Source organism: Callorhinus ursinus, unplaced genomic scaffold, assembly GCF_003265705.2.
Source record: "Callorhinus ursinus isolate GAN/ISIS: 27379988/994484 unplaced genomic scaffold, GSC_fseal_2.0 scaffold11, whole genome shotgun sequence".
In the NCBI taxonomy this organism is placed as follows: Eukaryota; Metazoa; Chordata; class Mammalia; order Carnivora; family Otariidae; genus Callorhinus; species Callorhinus ursinus.
This window is the reverse complement of record NW_027397073.1, coordinates 13,678,081-13,696,782: the sequence shown is the minus strand read 5'-3', so window position 1 is coordinate 13,696,782 and position 18,702 is coordinate 13,678,081. Positions and strand designations below refer to the sequence as shown.

At 41.0% G+C, this 18,702-nt stretch overlaps 1 long non-coding RNA gene across 1 annotated transcript; it reads right to left on the bottom strand.

Moving 5' to 3' along the window:
* Window positions 1-13,187: 13,187 nt before the first annotated feature.
* On the bottom strand, window positions 13,188-17,103 carry LOC141373714 (uncharacterized). The gene is made up of 3 exons (XR_012379990.1): window positions 17,003-17,103; window positions 16,175-16,231; window positions 13,188-13,343 (listed from the first exon to the last, which is right to left on the bottom strand). It is a non-coding gene; the product is annotated as an uncharacterized lncRNA (long non-coding RNA).
* Window positions 17,104-18,702: the final 1,599 nt, after the last annotated feature.

Sequence of the window (18,702 nt, the reverse complement as noted above, 5' to 3'; positions counted from 1 at the left end):
AGGTCATGATCTTGGGGTCATGAGATCGAGCCCAGCATCAGGCTCCCTGCTTAGCAGGGAAGCTGCTTGAGATTCTCTCCCTCTGCCCCTTCCCTGATCATATTCTCTCTCTTTCTCCTTCTGTCTCTCAAAAAAATAAATAAATCTGTTTAAAAAAAGAGAGAGAGAAAGAAATTAGAGGGTGCCTGGGTGGCTCAGTCAGTTAAGCCTCTGCCTTCGGCTCAGGTCATGATCCCAGGGTTCTGGGATCGAGCCCCATGTCAGGCTCCCAGCTCACTGGAGAGTCTGCTTCTCCCTCTCCCTCTACCACACTCCACACTTGTGCTCTCTGGCTCTCTCTCTGTCAAATAAATAAATAAAATCTTTAAAAAAAATTAAAATAAGGGCACCTGGGTGGCTCAGTTGTTAGGCATCTGCCTTGGGCTCAGGTCATGATCCCAGGGTCCTGGGATCGAGTCCCGCATCGGGCTCCCTACTCAGCAGGGAGTCTGCTTCTCCCTCTGTGTTCTCTCTCAAGTAAATTTAAAGAAATAAATAAATAAAAATAAAAATAAAAATAAAAAAATAAATTAAAAAAATTAGAATAGGTCAGGAAAGTGAGCTTTAGAAAATCGAAGGATAACTTATTGTCTCTAGCAAAAACTTGAGGATTTCATCAGGACCCTGGGGCTGCCTATCACATTTAACCATTGCCTGCTTGACCACAGGCAAGGGTATCAGTCAGTGTCAGTTAGGTTATGCCGCGGTAACAAACAATCTTTAGAACTAAGATTGTTTTCCACTTACATCACATGTCCATCACAGGAGGTTGTGGCTTTGGGCCACATCATCCTTACTCTCAGATGGAGGCTGATGGAGCAGTTTCTCTCTCGGATCTGGCCAATTTTGTGACAGAAGGAAAAAAGCACATGGAAAATAACATGCTGGCTCTAAAAAGTGTCTCTCCAGAAGTGGCCACATCATTTCCACTCAGTCTGTTGGCCAGAGCAAGATAAATGGCTCTGTCGATGGGACAGGTACACGATCCTTTCATAAGGGAGGGGCCGCAAGTATTATACACATTATATGATCTATCCCAGTGAGAGGCCTCTGTTTTCTCACTTGTGAAAAAAGTTTGGCCTAAGTTACCTCCCAGATAAAACTTATGATCTAGTAATTCTGGAACCACTTGGCAATAAAGGAGCATAGTAGAGTTGTTGCTCATACCTGCCCTCCATAAGTATCATAAATGCAATAGTTCCTCATAAAAGCAACAGGCAAAGTTAGGAATGGCTTCTTGTTCAAGTCATGGTTGGTCCGGTGTTTCTGGAAGATACCAGCAACTACTAGCGTTCTTTCCCCATCAAAACTCTATGAAACTCTAACACAGAGGGGGTTAACAAAGGCTGAGAATTCTGTGAAAACACTCTAGCCAGGGTTTTCTTTAAAATGTTATCTCCTTCATAATTATACTTAAAATTTCAAAATATTAATCTGAGTCTTCAAACCTGTCACCAGAAATCTTTGCCTCTGAGGTTACTTTTACCTAGGAGGAAATCTCAGAACCCCACCCAGTCTTGGTTTATGCAAGCAAAACCCATGGATTTCTGGTTCCCATTCAATTTGTGCTGTGAGAGTCACATTATTTCCCTGCTTATATTAAAAATGGGAGGCTAAGTGTTATAGATACAATTCTTAAAAAAAAAAAAAATCCAGGGGCGCCTGGGTGGCTCAGTGGGTGGAGCATGTGACTCTTTATCTCTGGGCCATGGGTTCCCACATTGATCATAGAGATTACTTAAAAAAAAAAAAAACAGAAAACAAAAACAAAAAAGCAAAAACAAAACAAAACAAAAAACAAGAACAGATGTTGGGAGAAGGAAAAAGTCTAAAATTACTATTAAGTGATTTGTATTTTACGGGTGCAGTATGCCTTATCTGAAATCCTTAAGAGTTAGATATATTTCAGAATTCATAATTTTCAGGTTTCAGAAAGGTAATACAGTGCATATACCATATGTCATTTAACAACCCATCAAGCTATGAGGCTGGACAAGGTGGAGAAGAGCACGTATAATACGCTACCTTTATCTTAGGGGGGAGGGAATGAATATTTGCTTATATTTTTTAAAAATTTGCTCATACTAAAAAAAAAGAGCAGGAGGAGATGCAAGAAAAGATAAACGAAAAGCTAAAACAGTGGAAGTGATGTGGAGAACAAAGGCAAAACAAATGTAGAAAAAAATTAAATCTCCTTATAACTTACAGCCCTTTGCCAAATCCTTGGGACAGGCAGGGTGACCTTTCCCTAGGAGTTCGGTTGTCTCAATGTGAATACTTTGCTAGGGGCAAAGGGCAACCTTAGCTTGACATTAGCCCGACCTCCAGGATCCTATAAGTCTTCTTCAACATATAAAAAAATCCCTTTGGAAACTTCCTTTATCTCTACCCGCCCCCCAAGATACATGTTAGCAGTCATCCTCCAAACATATAGTCCATTGCTACACATCTGAAGGGTCTCAGGACTAATGTTTCACTAGACACTAGTAAACGATCTTATCTTAACAGCAGCTAGCCCCTCAAGGTCCTGGAAGCCTTACTTCCAAATTCCTTAGAAACTTAACACTATCCTTGACCCCCTCCCAACTTAAAAGTCTATAATCAGTCACTCCTCACAACCCCACTGCAGCTCTTTCTGCCCATGGGTCTGTCCCGGTGCTTTACTAAAACCACCTTTTTTTCATCGAAGACCTCTCAAGAATTCTTTCTTGACGGCTCCCCAACCCCAAAGCATTTCACATCAGAAGTAAGGGAAATGGGATGGAGAAGACTGGGTTCAAAGCTAGCCTTCTATGAATACACCTTGACTGTAAAGCAAATTTAAACTTTAAAAACATGCAATTCTTTAAAATCTAAAGCACAATGAAGTGAATGAATGAGCTCCTGAGAATCAAGCTGGCAGCATAACCTCACCAAAAGGGATTATTCTATGACTCTAAAACACAGAATTTAAATGAACATCTTTTAGGGAAATGTAACCTAAGGACAAAACAAACTATTAAAAAAATTAAACTGTTTTCAGTTATCACATTGTTGGTGGTAGTGCTGCAGTTATTACTGTGAAACTATTGTCTGTATTTTGGATAAAGCAAATGAGTAAGTATCCTGGGTTGAGCTGGGAACCAGGATTTTACAACCTGAGTAACTGAATTTGAATTGGAAGCATCAGTATGAATGCAACAACCAAACTGAAAGAATATATCTGATGAGGAGAACAAAGGCAAAAAAAAAAAAAAGAAAAGTAGATAAAATTAAGTTCCCTTACAACTTTGCCGCCCATTGACAAGGACATTCCTCAAGGAACTCACAACTGCCTGAAAGTTAAGGCTTTGCTAGAGGCAAAACGTAAACCTTAGCTTGGTAATAGCTAGACCTCCAGGATCCTGCAAGTCTTCTCCAACATATGAAAATCCTTTTGGAAACTCCTTTTATCTCTACCCCGCCCCAACTTAAAAATATATAATTGATTGCTCCTCACAATCCCAGGGCAACTCTTTCTGCCCATGGGTCCTGTTCTCGTGCTTTAATAAAATCATCTCTTTGCACTGAAAACGTCTCAAGAATTCTTTCTTGACCGTTTGCTCCCGGTCCACATCACATCATATCTAAGAAGAAAAAATGAGAAGGAAAAACAATACTTAAAGGAGACTTAATAAACACGCCAACCAATTGTTGATACATGTATTTCCTTGTTCTATCCATTGATAAAACCTAGAAGTAATGACCAACTCAGAAGTAATGAGCACTGGAAAGCAATTAGATAATGGTTTCCAAATATAACTTCCCATTAGAAGGAACAGGGCTTGTTGGAGATACGGTTGAGCCCAGGTCTGAGGTAGGAGACGTATAATATAAGCCTGGAACTTTTCTCATCCCTGAAGACAGGAAGCTCACTGGTGTTCTGTCAAAAAGAGTTGGGGCAAGCTTGAAGAAGCTTCCAGTGGCCCAACATGGGACAATTTCAGCATCGGTAAGAATAGCTACAGTGTGTCAGTGCCACACCGCCACCTGGGTGTGTTGGGTGTCTGCCTTTGGCTCAGGTTATGATCCCAGGGTCCTGGGATTGAGTCCCGCATCGCGCTCCTTGCTCAGTGGGGAGCCTGCTTCTTCCTCTGCCTGCCGCTCCCCCTCCTTGTGCTCTCTCTCTCTCAAATAAATAAATAAAATCATAAAAAAAGAATAACTACAGTGGATTGAAACTGATCAAGAATGTTTAAATCTCCCTTTCAGAGGATGCTAACAATGCATAATTTTTGAAAACAGGTGAAGGGAAAGAATCTAGCATTTAATCTACCTTTCCTGTGCAATCCATCTCTGAGTTACCAAATAGTTGATGAGGAGACATTTCTTTTTACAGAAAAAAATTGTCATGCTAGGAAATAAAGAAGGAATGGTAGAATTAGAATATCCCTCTTTTGCAATTCCTTTTTTTTTTAAGATTTTATTTATTTATTTGAGAGAGAGAGAGAGAGAGAGTACATGAGAGGGGGGAGGGTCAGAGGGAGAAGCAGATTCCCCACTGAGCAGGGAGCCCGATGCGGGACTCGATCCCGGGACTCCAGGATCATGACCTGAGCCCAAGGCAGTCGCTTAACCAACTGAGCCACCCAGGCGCCCCCTCTTTTGCAATTCCTAATTAAATAATTAATCGAGACATAGCTCATTGATGGCTGCTAGCATAACAAAAAGAGAGATAATTGGATACTATGTTCTTTGGAATGGAAGTCACCAAAAAAAAAAAAAAAAAAGGAATTTGAACCTGACTAAGGCTTTAAATTTCATTACCAATTTATAGCAAATACAGGGGACAGAGAAAGATATAAAATGACAACATGGGGATGCGATAGACAAAATTCTGTGTATTAAGCATGTCTTTTTATTCCAGTATTTTGACATCTGGTGTCTTCCTGACCATGGGAGACTGTCCTCCTACGGCTAACCAGTTCTTAGGAATAGTAAACAGCTCACCTTCAGGCACACCTTTCATATGCAAACTAACCAATACAGAGCCACCCCACCCCCATCTTCCACTGGGCTTTCACAATTCAGGGAAATATTCCCTTGCCCTAGTCACACCAAACAACTAGAGATAGCCCTTATGTCCCAGAGCCCACTGGAATTAGTCCAGCCAGCCGATCTTGCTTACCCACAGACCACAAGAAAGGCTCTTGCCCACATGTTCTTCCCGTCCTTCTACCCGCCACTGACACTGATGCTTCCCAGGGTGGCTTCCTTGGCCTGGCGGGCCCCTCCTCTCGGGGTGCCTCCTGATCTGTTGGCCTCACCAAACCTGAACAATAATAAACTCTACATTTTAAAACACCTTGACTCTGGGAAACCTCTACAAGACAAATGACAATTACAAGGGAATTGGAAGGACGGAAGGAAGGCACGAAGGAAGGAAAGAAAAAGAGAAATAGCAAGGGAGTAAACTAAGAGGGGGAGAGAAACTTTAGTTAAATGAACTATAAAAAAAATACATCAACCAATTGCCGAGTATAGACCATATTTTATTCTGAATTTTAACCAACTCTTAAAAACATGAGGAGACTAATGGAGAAATGTGAACACTGATTTAGCCGCTGACATTTGATATTATGAAATTACTGATCATATTTTTAGGTGTGATTACGGAATTGTGGTTATAGTTTTAAAGATTTTATTTATTTAATTTTTTAAGCAAACTCTTTGTCCATCACAGGGCTCAAACTCAAGACCCAGAGATCAAGAGTCACATGCTCTACCAATTGAGCCAACCAGGCGCCCCTGTTGTTATAGTTTTAAAAAGAGACAATCTTTTAGGGGTTCATACTGAAATATCTACCAATTAAATGGCAAGATGCCTGTGGTTTACTTTACAATAATTTGGAGTGGGGGGAGGGGTGTTGGGTAGAAGTAGGAAAAAAGTAAGATTGGTTTAAGTAATAGCTGTTGAAGCAGGGTTATGAATACATGAAGGGTTATTATGTATACTCTTCTGTTTATGGAATCCTCAAAAATTTTGATAATAAAAAATAAAAATCCTTTGAGGAAACTTCTTTTTTTTAAGATTTTATTTGAGAGCGAGAGAGAGCACTAGAGAGAGAAAGCAAGCAGGAGGAGGGTACAGAGGGAGAGGGAGAAGCAGGGAGCCTGATGGGGGGGGGGGGTGGCTCCATCCCAGGACCGTGGGATCATGACCTGAGCTGAAGGTAGAGGATAAACCGAGCCACCCAGGCGCCCCTGAAGAAACTTCTTTGAAGAACATGTTAAATGGCCCAAATTTTTTTGAAAAGATAAGTGAATTCAGAATGACTAAATAACTTGCCCAATTGCTAATAATGGTGGGGCCAGAGTCCAAATCCGGGTCCGTACTACCACCCAAACTCTGCCCTCCCAAGTGAAAAGAGAGGCTAGAGAGGCTACCTTTGGAGGCTGTTCCTCCAGCTCATCTGTAGAGGAGAGGATGGGGTTCTCTCTTAGTCCCCAAGGCACCAGTCAGGAGTAAGAGGGACTATTGAACTTGTGGCAACAGCAGGCTCTTACTGCGGCCTCCAGCTGGGTTCCTATTCCTCAGTTTCTTTGGGTTGTACCCCAGCCCTCATCCCCAACTCTTCCCTGCAACAGAGAGCACCCTGACTTTTTTTTTTTTAATTCCCTTTTCAACACCCCATACTGCTCTGCAGAAAGTTTACCAGAATGGACACATCCAAGTGAAGCTTGTCACCTTAAGGCATGCAGAAACTTACTGTCAAGACATTTTCGAAGCATTCTCTTCCAGTAATTTTTAGTGAAATATAATCTCTCACTTTCAGCTTATGAACCACATGAAACAACTTCACCATTTCTGAAGGCTGCGTTTTGGGCTCCAAATGCCAAGTTTTGGCTTGACCCATTCCCTTATACATCAGACTTCCCTCTAAATTACTTTTGATTGCTTACAAAAATCAAATCTAATATTAATAATTGTCAAAAGAAGCCACAATGTTTCCCTCATATGCAGGGCTAGGAACTGCACTAAGTGCTTTAAGAATATTATCTTCTTCAATCCTCAGGATAGTCCTTCAAAGGATGAAGATGAGCCAGCACTAACCATGTTCAAAGAGAAAAGAGCGGGAGGGGAGGGATTACCTCGGTCCCAAGGTTAGAATTAACCTCAGCCTTGACAAAGGATTTAGCAGTGTGGACATTAATAGGAGTCTTTAAATATTACTTTGTCCTGTCATCTGTGAGTCTTGAGATCATCCTCAAACAAAAAGAGCCTGTGAATATCAGTAATCTGCACTCTCCGATCTCCTCCCAACCACAACCATCAAACAGCGACCCCGAGAATTCTCTTCTTTTCCTGAATCCAACATTCTTTACTGGGGATTGTGGGTTTTTTGTTTTAGCATCTCACAATATATAAAACTCTTTGGGTAAGCCACAATATCCAGAGCTCACAAACATTCCCTGAATTTGCCCTTTGGGTTTCTGTATGGAACGGAATTGAGAGGACATATAGACGCAACTAGTAAAACTTCTTTTTCTTCCTCTTTCTTAATTCTTCTTGACACCCGCCCTCCCCCCCTCCCCCACTCCCCAATGCCAGGTCTACCTCACGGTGCCACTATTTCTCTTCACTCAAACATCAAATAACTACCTGTAAACATCTCAAACTGCCACAGGGCAGAGTGAGTGCTGCTTTCTCCTATAAGAGTTTCACCTTATACAGACTAAATTTAGAAAGTTATCGACGTCTGGAAAGGGTTAGGGAGTTCTCAGATTCGATTTCCTCGTTATAGGCTTTAAACTGTTTCCTAGTCTTAGTGCATTAAATCCTGGGCCTGGAGAAAAATATTTGCCTCCAGTGCAAGTTTGAGAAAGAAATGCAGGTTGGGGGTGAACATCCCTGTTTAGGAGCCAGTGCCTTTTCCCTGTCTCCTAGCCAATAGGACAGAGACTATGATCTGAAATGATTTTAATCCTTCTAGCTAGGCAATTTTCATTCCTCATCAGACGTCAAATTTGACAGCACTAGGTGTCACATTCATAAGACCTTCACCATAGATCACTTACATCCCCACTTCAAAATCAAATGCATGAGCAAATCTTCGAAAATATTTGCAAAGTCACATATTTTTCTTTATTTGACGTCCAAGTGCTATTCTAAATAATTCACTTAATAAAACCATTATTCCTGGGGCACCTGGGCGGCTCAGTCGGTTGAGCATCCTGCTCCTGATCTCAGCTCAGGTCTTGATCTGAGGGTTGTGAGTTCAAGCCCCATGTTGGACTTAAAACAAAAGTCAAACCAAAAAAAACCCTATTATTTCCTTTCTGAGTTTGGTCTCTATTCCTCTCAGAGGTTTGTTTCTCTTAGCTGTAAATGCTGCCATTCTTCCCTTCATCCTTTAAAACCCATCTCTTCCGTCTTTCTGGATTAACTCTGCTACCAGCCCCACCTCCATTCTTTGGTCTACAGACCTTAGTCACAGATACATCATGGAGCCTCACTCACTCACTGGCTTTGCCTTTGGATACCTTTATTGCTTCTATTCCTATTTAGTCTTGTTAACTAGATTGGAAACTCTCCAAGGGCAGGATCTGTTTTCTCTCTTACTTTATCCTCTAATGCAGGACTTGGCTTTCAATAAATGCATAGTGACTAGTTAACTCACAGCAATTAATTATTTGGACAAGTCTGAAATGTATCAAGATGATGGTTTAATAATAATCACCTGCAGTAATGACAACACTCAAAATCACATTTAAGCCCTTGTCTCTACTGGCTAACTTCTTCCAGACAATACTTATGAATTTTGCATAAGATTGCTGTCATCTTGACATTACTGTTTCATGAGATTTATAATCTTTCAAGCCATTTGTCATGGAAACAATGTGGAAGATAAAAGTAATTTCAGTAATATATTGAAAATGTTCTGCTGCTGAAATGTTAGTACAAACATCCTAGAAAATGAGGAGAGACATGTTTTAGAAGTACTCCTCGCTGGCAACAAGCTTAGATACAGAAAGTAATGTCACTGGGCCCTGGGCAAGGACATACCTAACCTGCAATGAGCCAAGTTTCTTGGGCCCCAGCTGAAGGTTGACTGGGACCCATAGGGGACAAAGGCCTGCCTGCCTCTCCCTCTCATTCTCTGGGGGACTGGGTTTATGGCTAGTCACCAGATAAGAATAACTCCTTCTCAACCAGCTCTCTGTCAGAACAAGAGAGATATATTAATTTTCAGGACTTAGAAATTCAGGATGGTGAAGGGGGGTGTGGCAATAGTACAAGTGCCCGCCATTGATGTATTCACTCATTCAACAAACATTTATTACGTCCCACATGCCAGGCATGCATGACCCTCTTCAGTATCTCACAGTCCAATGGCAGAGATGGGCATAAAGACGACGCAGTGCCATGGGACATACACCATCATACAGCCGTTAGACAAAGTGCCGGGGGTACCTCCTGCCTGAGCCCGGGGCCGCACCCCCTAAATAAGGCTTAGAAGCTTCAAAAATGCTTTAGCAGGAAACCATTCGCTTCCCAAATAAATTGAAGATTTAGCGCCTCCCCCCAAACAGTTGGAGATAAAATCCTGGAAGTTAACATCGCCTTAGGTGTATTCCAAGGACGACTCGGTGATGCAGGGTGGTAACAGCCGTTACCCAAAGGGAAGAAAAACAAGAGGGAGGGTAATTGCTGGTCACTGAAGTCTGGAAACTGCACTTCTTAGATCCCTTAAAATGTTTGCGTGCATTATGAATCACCAGGAGAAGACACTGTAGGCAGTATTTCCCAGAGTTAGCTAACTGGAGATTTCTTTCTTCTACAGCCATTTTTCTCTTTGAGCACATTCTGAGAAATACTGCTCTGAAGATTTCCCGAGATGGCCCGTTCTACTCTGTGCCCCTACCCAGGAATGAAGACATCAGGCTTACTTTAATCCTGGTGCAGAAGGAATAATCAAAATATGTTGATCTCATGGATCAAATATTAAGGTCCTACAGAAACGTATAAATCCATTTCAAAGACCAAGAAATTATATAGATGATGGATTTTTTAAAAATGATTTCTTCCTAGTTCCAATATGTGTAGCCAAACCATTTTCCCCAGCTCCTAGGAGTAGACACTGTCTACTGCCCTTAGGATGCCCTCCTTTAGGTTTACAAATTGGAACACAAACTTGGTTTCCTGTTTCTCCAGCATGATTTGGAAAATACGTTGATGCAGCTTAAAAAACACACACCGTAACTCAGAAGCTTAGGTAGACTAGCTTTAGGTAGATTAAAACAGCGTTTGTAAGACCCTGGGGCTGCAGATGTGGGAGGTCTCACTGGCTACATATTGGAATCACCTGGGGAGCTTAAAAAACACACCCACACCCATGTCCAGACCCACCCCAGAATGAATTAAATTAGATTCTCTGGAAGTGAGGCCTGAGAATTTTTATTTTTAAAAACTCCCTGGGTAGCTCTTAGTGTACGGCCAGAATTGAGAAGCCCCACCCTGAAAACTCAGGCTGTTGAAGTCACCACAGCCCGCTGCCCAGCCTGCCTCATTTTCGGGACTTGCTCATCCTTCAGTGGCCATGCAGGGCGTGGTACGAGTCAGCGCAGGCTTCATGACAAAGTACCACAGGCTGGGTGGCCTAAGCGACACACACTTACACTTGCTCACAGTTGTGAGGCTGGAAGTCTGAGATCAGGGTACTGGCAGGGTTGGTGGCTTCTGAGGCCTCTCCCCTTGGCCTGCAGACAGCTGCCTTCACACTGTGTCCTCTCATGGTCCCTCCTTTCTGTGTGCATCCCTGGTGCCTCTCTGTGTGTCTAAATTTCCACCAGTCAGATTGGATTAGGGCCTAAGCCAATGCCCATTTTAAGTTAATCACTTCTTTATTTTTTTTTAAGATTTTATTTTTTTTAATTTTTTTAAATATTTTATTTATTTATTCATGAGAGACAGAGGGAGAGAGAGAGAGAGAGAGAGAAGCAGAGGGAGAAGCAGGCTCCCAAGGAGCAGGGAGCCCGATGCGGGACTCGATCCCAGGACCCTGGGATCATGACCTGAGCCGAAGGCAGGCGCTTAACCATCTGAGCCACCCAGGCGCCCAAGATTTTATTTCTTTATGTGGTGAGAGAGAGCGAGGGAGAGAGAGAGAGCCAAGCAAGGGGAGCGGCAGGCAGAGGGAGAAGCAGGCTCCCCCTGAGCAACAAGCCTGAGCCCAATGCGGGGCTCGATCCCAGGACTCTGGGGTCATGACCTGAGCCGAAGGCAGACGCTTAACCGACTGAACCACCCAGGTGCCCCTTAAGTTAATCACTTCTTTAAAGGTCCTATCTCTAAATACAGTTACACTCTGAGGTACTAGGGGTTAGAATTTCAACACATGATTTTGCGGGGAGATACAACTCAGCCCATAACAGGTGTGAGAGGAGACCCCAAAAGTCTCCAGGAAACACTGCAAATTGTTATATCCATAAAGCTGTCACTTTTTCCTGCTTCCAATGTAATTAAGCACATGATATAACATGGGGGGGGAAAGATCTTTGCCCTTATGGCCCCCAAGATAATAAAATCTTGAACATGTCCTATAAAACTTAATTTTCTTTAAAGAAAAGGGGGGCAGAGGGGAAGTTTTACCTTTGACTTTTGTAATAGCAGCCTTTGTAGGTATAATTTAAACTCTGTGAATATCATGATCACATGAAACATTATTCTTTTCGCCTTATGAACAGATAACAAAAATTAATATAAATAAATATGATAAATATAAATATTCACATAAACGATAGTCTAAATTTGATAATCTTGTTAATCTTTGTGATATTTTTCCACCAAACACCTGGATTTTTTTTTATATTTATTTTAAGTAATCTCTACACCCAACATGGGGCCCCAACCCACAACCCTGAGATCAAGAGTCGCATGTCCCTTGGACTGAGCCAGCCAGGTGCCCCCTGCTGTGTTTTTTATTTGGCACATCGATCCTTTTGAAGTCTGATACACTTGCATTTTGAAAGTGAAAGAAATGTTTTTCTTTTCCAAATACTTGTGTGTCTGAGTCTCTTTGCAATTCTGGAGGTTCCAGTGAGATTTACCTAAGGAAGGGGCCTCCCCTGCCAGAGCTGACGGACCCAACCTTATCTGCACTTACCTCACAAACTGTGTGAACCTTTTGGGGGAGGGGGGCGGTTTCTAGAATTAATCTCACGCAGCAAGAGAGCTTTACTATCACCGCCTTCTTGTTTGTTTGTCTCCTTCCCAACTCTGCAGTTTTCTGGATGTTTCTAAGTGCATTTCTGGATCAAGTCTAGTCCCAGTTGTGGTGTGCGCATGGGCAACAATTTATTCCCTATTGATGACTGAAAGGGAGGGAATGTAGGTTTCTAGTGATCTCTGTCAGGCGGCAAATAACAGAGACTGGTTCATCTTTTTTGTCTGTCCTTTTGTTTGTTTGTTTGTCTGACCTGGGGATTCTGATATCTTCTATTGCTGAAACGTGAATACAAACATTCTATAAGGTGAGGAGAGACATGTTGTAGAAATAGTCTAAGCTGTGAACAGATTGGATATAGAAAGAAGTGTTGTGGGGCCCTGGGCAAAATGGAACCTAACCTGCCATGAGCCAAGTTTCTTGGGCCCCAACTGAAGGTTGACTGGGGCCCACAGGGCACAGAGGCCTGCCTGCCTCTCCCCCTCATTCTCTGGGGGACTAGTCATCAGCCAGCAACGCTTCCTCTTCTGTGAGATCCTATCACTCAAGAACGTTTCCTGTACCAGCTAGAAAAGCAAACAAACTTTTGAGATCTACCGTGGCTGGACCCGTGAGCTTTTGTGTTCTGTTTATTTTTTATCCCCAGCTGAGGTTATAAAACTGAAACCACTAAGTACTTTTTTGTTTTTTAAGTCCCAACCTGGGGCTCGAACTCAGGACCCTGAGAACAAGAGTAGCCTGCTCTCCTGACTAAGCCAGCCAGGTGCCCCCACTCGTACTTTTGGTATGTGGAAAAAAATTTTTTTTTCTTCTTCTCTCCATGCAAAAGGAAGGTAATTAAATATTTTGTTTATCACATTCTGTATTTGTGACTACCCCCTTCCTCTCTTCTCCCCACTTCTATTTCCTTCCCTTCCCCCCCCAAAAAACTTGTGGAGATTAATTGGTTATAAAGATCTTTTATTATGGGCGCCTGGGTGGCTCAGTCGGTTAAGCGGCTGCCTTCGGCTCAGGTCATGATCCCGGGGTCCTGGGATGGAGCCCCACATCATGCTCCTTGCTCAGCGGGGAGCCTGCCTCTCCCTCTCGCTGCCACCCCCCTGCTTGTGCTCTCTCTTTCTGACAAATAAGTAAATAAAATCTTTAAAAAAAAAAATAAAGATCTTTCATTTTATGTGCATTCCATGGATAAACTAGTCAGATGAAAGAGGGAAAATAATTAACAGATTACATTGTAAAGTTACTTATATTTATCAAAGCATTTGTCTTCATTGGCATATAGAAACACTCTTTTAAATTTAAAATAGTAATTTAAAAAAGTGTAACATAAATTTAAAAGTAATTCCAGAGAGGAGAAATCAAATTTTAGTGTTAATGGTATTAATATAAACCAGATTTTAGTTAATGTAATGGTTCTTTAAGAAAAAACTTTAGGGGCGCCTGGGTGGCTGAGTCATTAAGTGTCTGCCTTCAGCTCAGGTCATGATCCCGGGGTCCTGGGATCGAGCCCCGCATCGGGCTCCCTGCTCAGCGGGAAGCCTGTTTCTCCCTCTCCCACTGCCCCTGCTTGTGTTCCTCTCTCACTGTCTTTCTCTCTGTCAAATAAATAAAAATTTTAAAAAATCTTTAAAAAAAAGAGAGAGAGAGAAAGAAAGAAAAAACTTTAAAAGCTTGATAAATCTATACCTCAGAGGAATGAAAAAGTTTAACTCTCAGATAAATTAATAGCCTTGGTTATGGTTTACAAGATAAAAAGCAAAGGAATGCTAAGGGACTTCAAACACAATTTAAAGAATTTCAATATTTGGTTTATAAATATAAGTGTTTATAAATCTATGGAAAAGTCTAAGAAATAGTCTTATTCAGAGTGAAGATTTTTATTCAAAGCAATTATATTTCTTCCTAATTTTATCACAGTACAAAAACCAATATTCTAGTTTACACAAAACTTGGGTTTTTTTTTTAATCACAAAAGCTTAATTAAACTGAATGTTTTAAAATTTTATGAGTCAAGAAAGTTTTTGTTATAAAAATGTAAAGCTAACACATATATAACATATATATATGTATCTATCTATCTATATATATGTATATGAAATCCCTACTTTTTAGAGGGATTTTAAATTGAAGTGAAATTCATGGATCATAAAACTAACCATTTTGAAGCGTATAAGTCTGGGGCATTTAGTACATTCATGATGTGATACAACAGCAGCCTCTACCTAGTTCCAAACAAGATAGTATTTTCATCACCCCAAAAGCAGACCTCATACTCACTGAGCAGTCACTCCCTATTTCTCCCTATCCTCAGCCCCTGGAAACAACCAGTCTGCTTTCTCTATGGATTTAATTGTTCTGGATATTTCATGCATATGGAGTCATACAATATGTGACCTTTTGTGTCTGGCTTCTTTCACTTAACATGATGTTTTGAGGTTCATCCATGATGTAGCACTTATCCAGACTTCATTCATTTCTACAACCAAATAATATTCTATTGTGTGTATATATATATATTACATTTTGCTTATTCATTCTTCCATGATGGACATTTGGGTTGTTTCCACATTTTAGCTATTGTAAATATAGTGCTCTTGTAAACATGTATGTACAAGTATTTTTTCAATACCTGTTTCTAGTTCTTTTGTGTATATACCCAGGATTGGAAGTGCTGGGTCATATGATAATTCTAGGTTTAACTTTCTCAGGAACTATCAAGCTGTTTTCCACAGTGGCCACACCATTTTATATCCCCCACCAATTAACTTTAAGACTTTGAACTAACAGTAAATCGAGGTATTAGTACTTACCTTGCACACCCGAAAACACTAGTTTTACCGTCCTCTTGCCATCATTTAGCAGGTTAAAATGGATGTATAAATGTACTACTTTAAGAATCTTTTTAGGGGTGCCTGGCTGGCTCAGTCGGTACAGCATGCAACTCTTGATCTCAGGGTTGTAAGTTTGAGCCCCACGTTGAGTATAGAGATTAGTTAAAAATAAAATCTTAAAAAAATTCACTTTAAAGATGTATTTGATATATATGCAAGATGATGGATGTATTTTGTTTTTGTTTTTGTGTTTTTTTTTTTTAAGATTCTTTATTTTAGAGAGAGCGTGCAAGCAGGGGGAAGAGTAGAAGAAGAGAATCTCAAGCAGACTCCCAACTTGAGAGCAAAGCCCAACATGGGGTCTGATCGCACAACCCTGAGATCATGACCTGAGTCGAAATCAAGAGTTGGACACTTAACCAACTGAGCCACCCAAGTGCCCCTTTGTTTCGTTCTAAATAAAATTGTCTGGTTGTGCCAGAACATGAAAGAAGGTAATAGAAGGCAGTTTGAGGATATGTCATAAATACAGGAAAAAAGAAAAGTAAACTTAAGAGCCTAGGCTTATAATGCCTGCATATAGTGAATTTGACATGAACAAAGGAATAACTTAAAATTTTTTGCAAAATTGGCTCAGTGATAATTGACTTATTTGTAAGGTGGAAAGAGGTTTGCGCATCCTTTACTACAAATTGCTACATGGATGGTAATCAAAAAGAGTGAAATAAGAATTTGGCTCTCTCTGTTAAAATGGTAAATTGATCCTTTAGTAGATAGAATGCTCCTAACAAAAACAAAGACAAGAAGAGTTAAAAGGTGTTCTGTGCCCAGATACCAGCAGTTCTCTTTCTTACTAAAATGCTCTGTAAACTGGTTGTGTTTGCCACACTTTTAAATCAAGTTTAACAAAACATCTTTAGTTTTGAAATAGAGTGCCAAATAATCATTTTTATGTATTGCTGTTTCCTTTAAAGATTACCTGAAACCATTTCTTGTCTCCAGGGCATCTATGACTAATGCTCATATCATGTCTCCTTTAACTCTTTTTGATACTGCCTTTCCCAAATTCAGAACCCAAAATCAGAACTCCAAAACTGTAAAGATTTCGATTATACTTACGTTATCTTTGGAGTTTCCCAGACGTCCAGTGGGTGTCACAAAGATTCAATCTTTCACCTTTGTAAAGAAGAGATAGTAGAAATAATCTGGCATTCTCTAGTTTTAATGTGCTCAACAATATGATGTCCACAAGATGAATAACCAGCAAGTCAGGGGCGCCTGAGTGGCTCAGTCGTTAAGCGTCTGCCTTCGGCTCAGGTCATGATCCCAGGGTCCTGGGATCCAGCCCCGCATCCGGCTCCCTGCTCCACGGGAAGCCTGCTTCTCCCTTTCCCACTCCCCCTGCTTGTGTTCTCTGTCTCGCTGTGTCTCTCTCTGTCAAATAAATAAATAAATAATCTTTAAAAAAGACAAAAAACCCAGCAAGTCAAAAATCTAAACCTCTCTGTATTAATTATATATAAATAAAATGGTACCAATATAAATGTTTCAGTAATTATGAAATTTTATGTCTGAAACATACTTATGTACATGTGCAAATATGGGCACAAAAACTGTCAATAAATAAAGACATCTTGATTTTCTATATACATACTCTTTGCTACGTAAACATTTCCTATATAAATACTTGTCAATTGATGACAATCAGAATATACTTTAGGGGATAAATTAAAGACTCCAGAGATCTGACAATGTCCTTACTGTTCGAAAAGTTTCCTTACCCTCAGGATAAGGATTAACTAAATCCTTATAAGCTGATTGCCTCTTGCACCTCAGTAGAGGATTCTACTTTTTTGCATTCTGATGTTGTTGATTGTCATCATAAATTAACTAGAGCCTCAGAGTCTTACTATCCACAAGCATTTTCTGCTTTTCCCTTTCACTCACCTAAGGGTCCCTGGTATAAGAGCAGATCAGAAATTGAGTCTTCCGCAAGAAATATCAAACAAGCTTCAGTAAATCACTGAACCAGATCCTCAGGACTGTTGAAATGACGAGGACGAGACTCATGGGTATGGGCTTCCTTTTATAAGATGACCTCTTCACCACTCTCTGCCCAACTATCAAGAGACCAAATCAGGATTCCCAGAATGTTCCCTTCCAAAAGCAAAGGACTTCGTGGAAATAAACTGTTTAGTCTGAGAGCAACAAAACACACATTAATTCCCTAGAATGAAATGAATAGAATGAACTGGTTTCACTCTGACCAGGCTTCTATTTTAAATGCACATGTGAGGAAAGCTCTTTTCTTTACTCTTCATACAGCACCGACCCTCCATTTAACAGGTTGCACTTGTTCAAACTGGTATGAGACCTTTTTCAGATGGTATCTTGTTCCCACTGAACCATCCCGATTCGGATTCAGGGTGGGAGAGAGAAATGGTAATGAAAGAGCTTAATACAGTAAATTAATAAATCATGATGGAAAAGTTAAGAATACTAATTCTATACAATTAGTAAGATAAAGCCATGGCAACAATGGTTCAGTATCATTCCAAGTGCCTTTACTAAGTTTCTTTGCTCTCTGTAACCAGAGGTTCAATAATTTCCCAACCGGGAAACAATTGGATAGATCAAGTCGAATCAAACCTATACCATGATCATGCCAGAAATCTCATCTAATTAAGGAAGATAAGCCCAAGGACTACGCCTTCACATATGGAACAAGGCTTTCAGTGTCTGCCCACAAACCTGTTCTACAGGCTGTTCCGTGGCTCATGGAACCCCTGTCTTTCAGGCAGGCCAGGAACATTGACAAACCCAGATGTTGGGGAAAGAAGAGACCCTGGTACACCACGATGATGAATTTTATGTGTCACTTCTCTGGGTCACAGGGTGCCCAAATATGGGGTCAACATCGTTTCTGGATATGTATGGGAGGGTGTTTCCAGATGAAATTACAGAGTAAAGCAGATTGCTCTCCCCCATGTGGGTGGTCCTCATCCAATCTGTTGAGGGCCTGGATAGAACAAAAAGACAGAGGAAGAGAAAAACTCCCCTTCTCTGCCTGACTTTTTGAGCTGGGATACCAGTCTTCTGCCCTCAGATTGGGAATTAACAGCATCAGAGCTCCTGATTTTTAGATGTTCGGATTCAGGGGCCATCTGCTTTCCTGGGTCCCCATCTTGCAAAGAGCAGATTATGGGACATTCCAGCTTCCATAATCATGTGAGCCAATTCCTTCCTTCCTTCCTTCCTTCCTTCCTTCCTTCCTTCCTTCCTTCCTTCCTTCTTTCCTTCCTTCCTTCCTTCCTATCTATCTATCTATCAATCAATCTATCTATCTATCTATCTATCTATCATCTATCTATCATCTATCTATCTATCATCTATCTACCTATCATCTCCTATTTGTTCTGCTTCTCTGGAGAACCCTGACTAACACATACATCCAGAAGTTACAGGTTTTGTGGGCAAAGCCCAATATATGTGAATTTGATGGTTCTTGGTTCCTGATCTCAGTGGCTAAACTGACAAGGAATATAAACTATTTCTGAGGCAGGGGCACTTGGCTGGCACAGTGGGTAGAGCATGCAACCCTTGATCTCGGGGTTGTAAGTTCGAGCCCCACATTAGGTGTACAGATT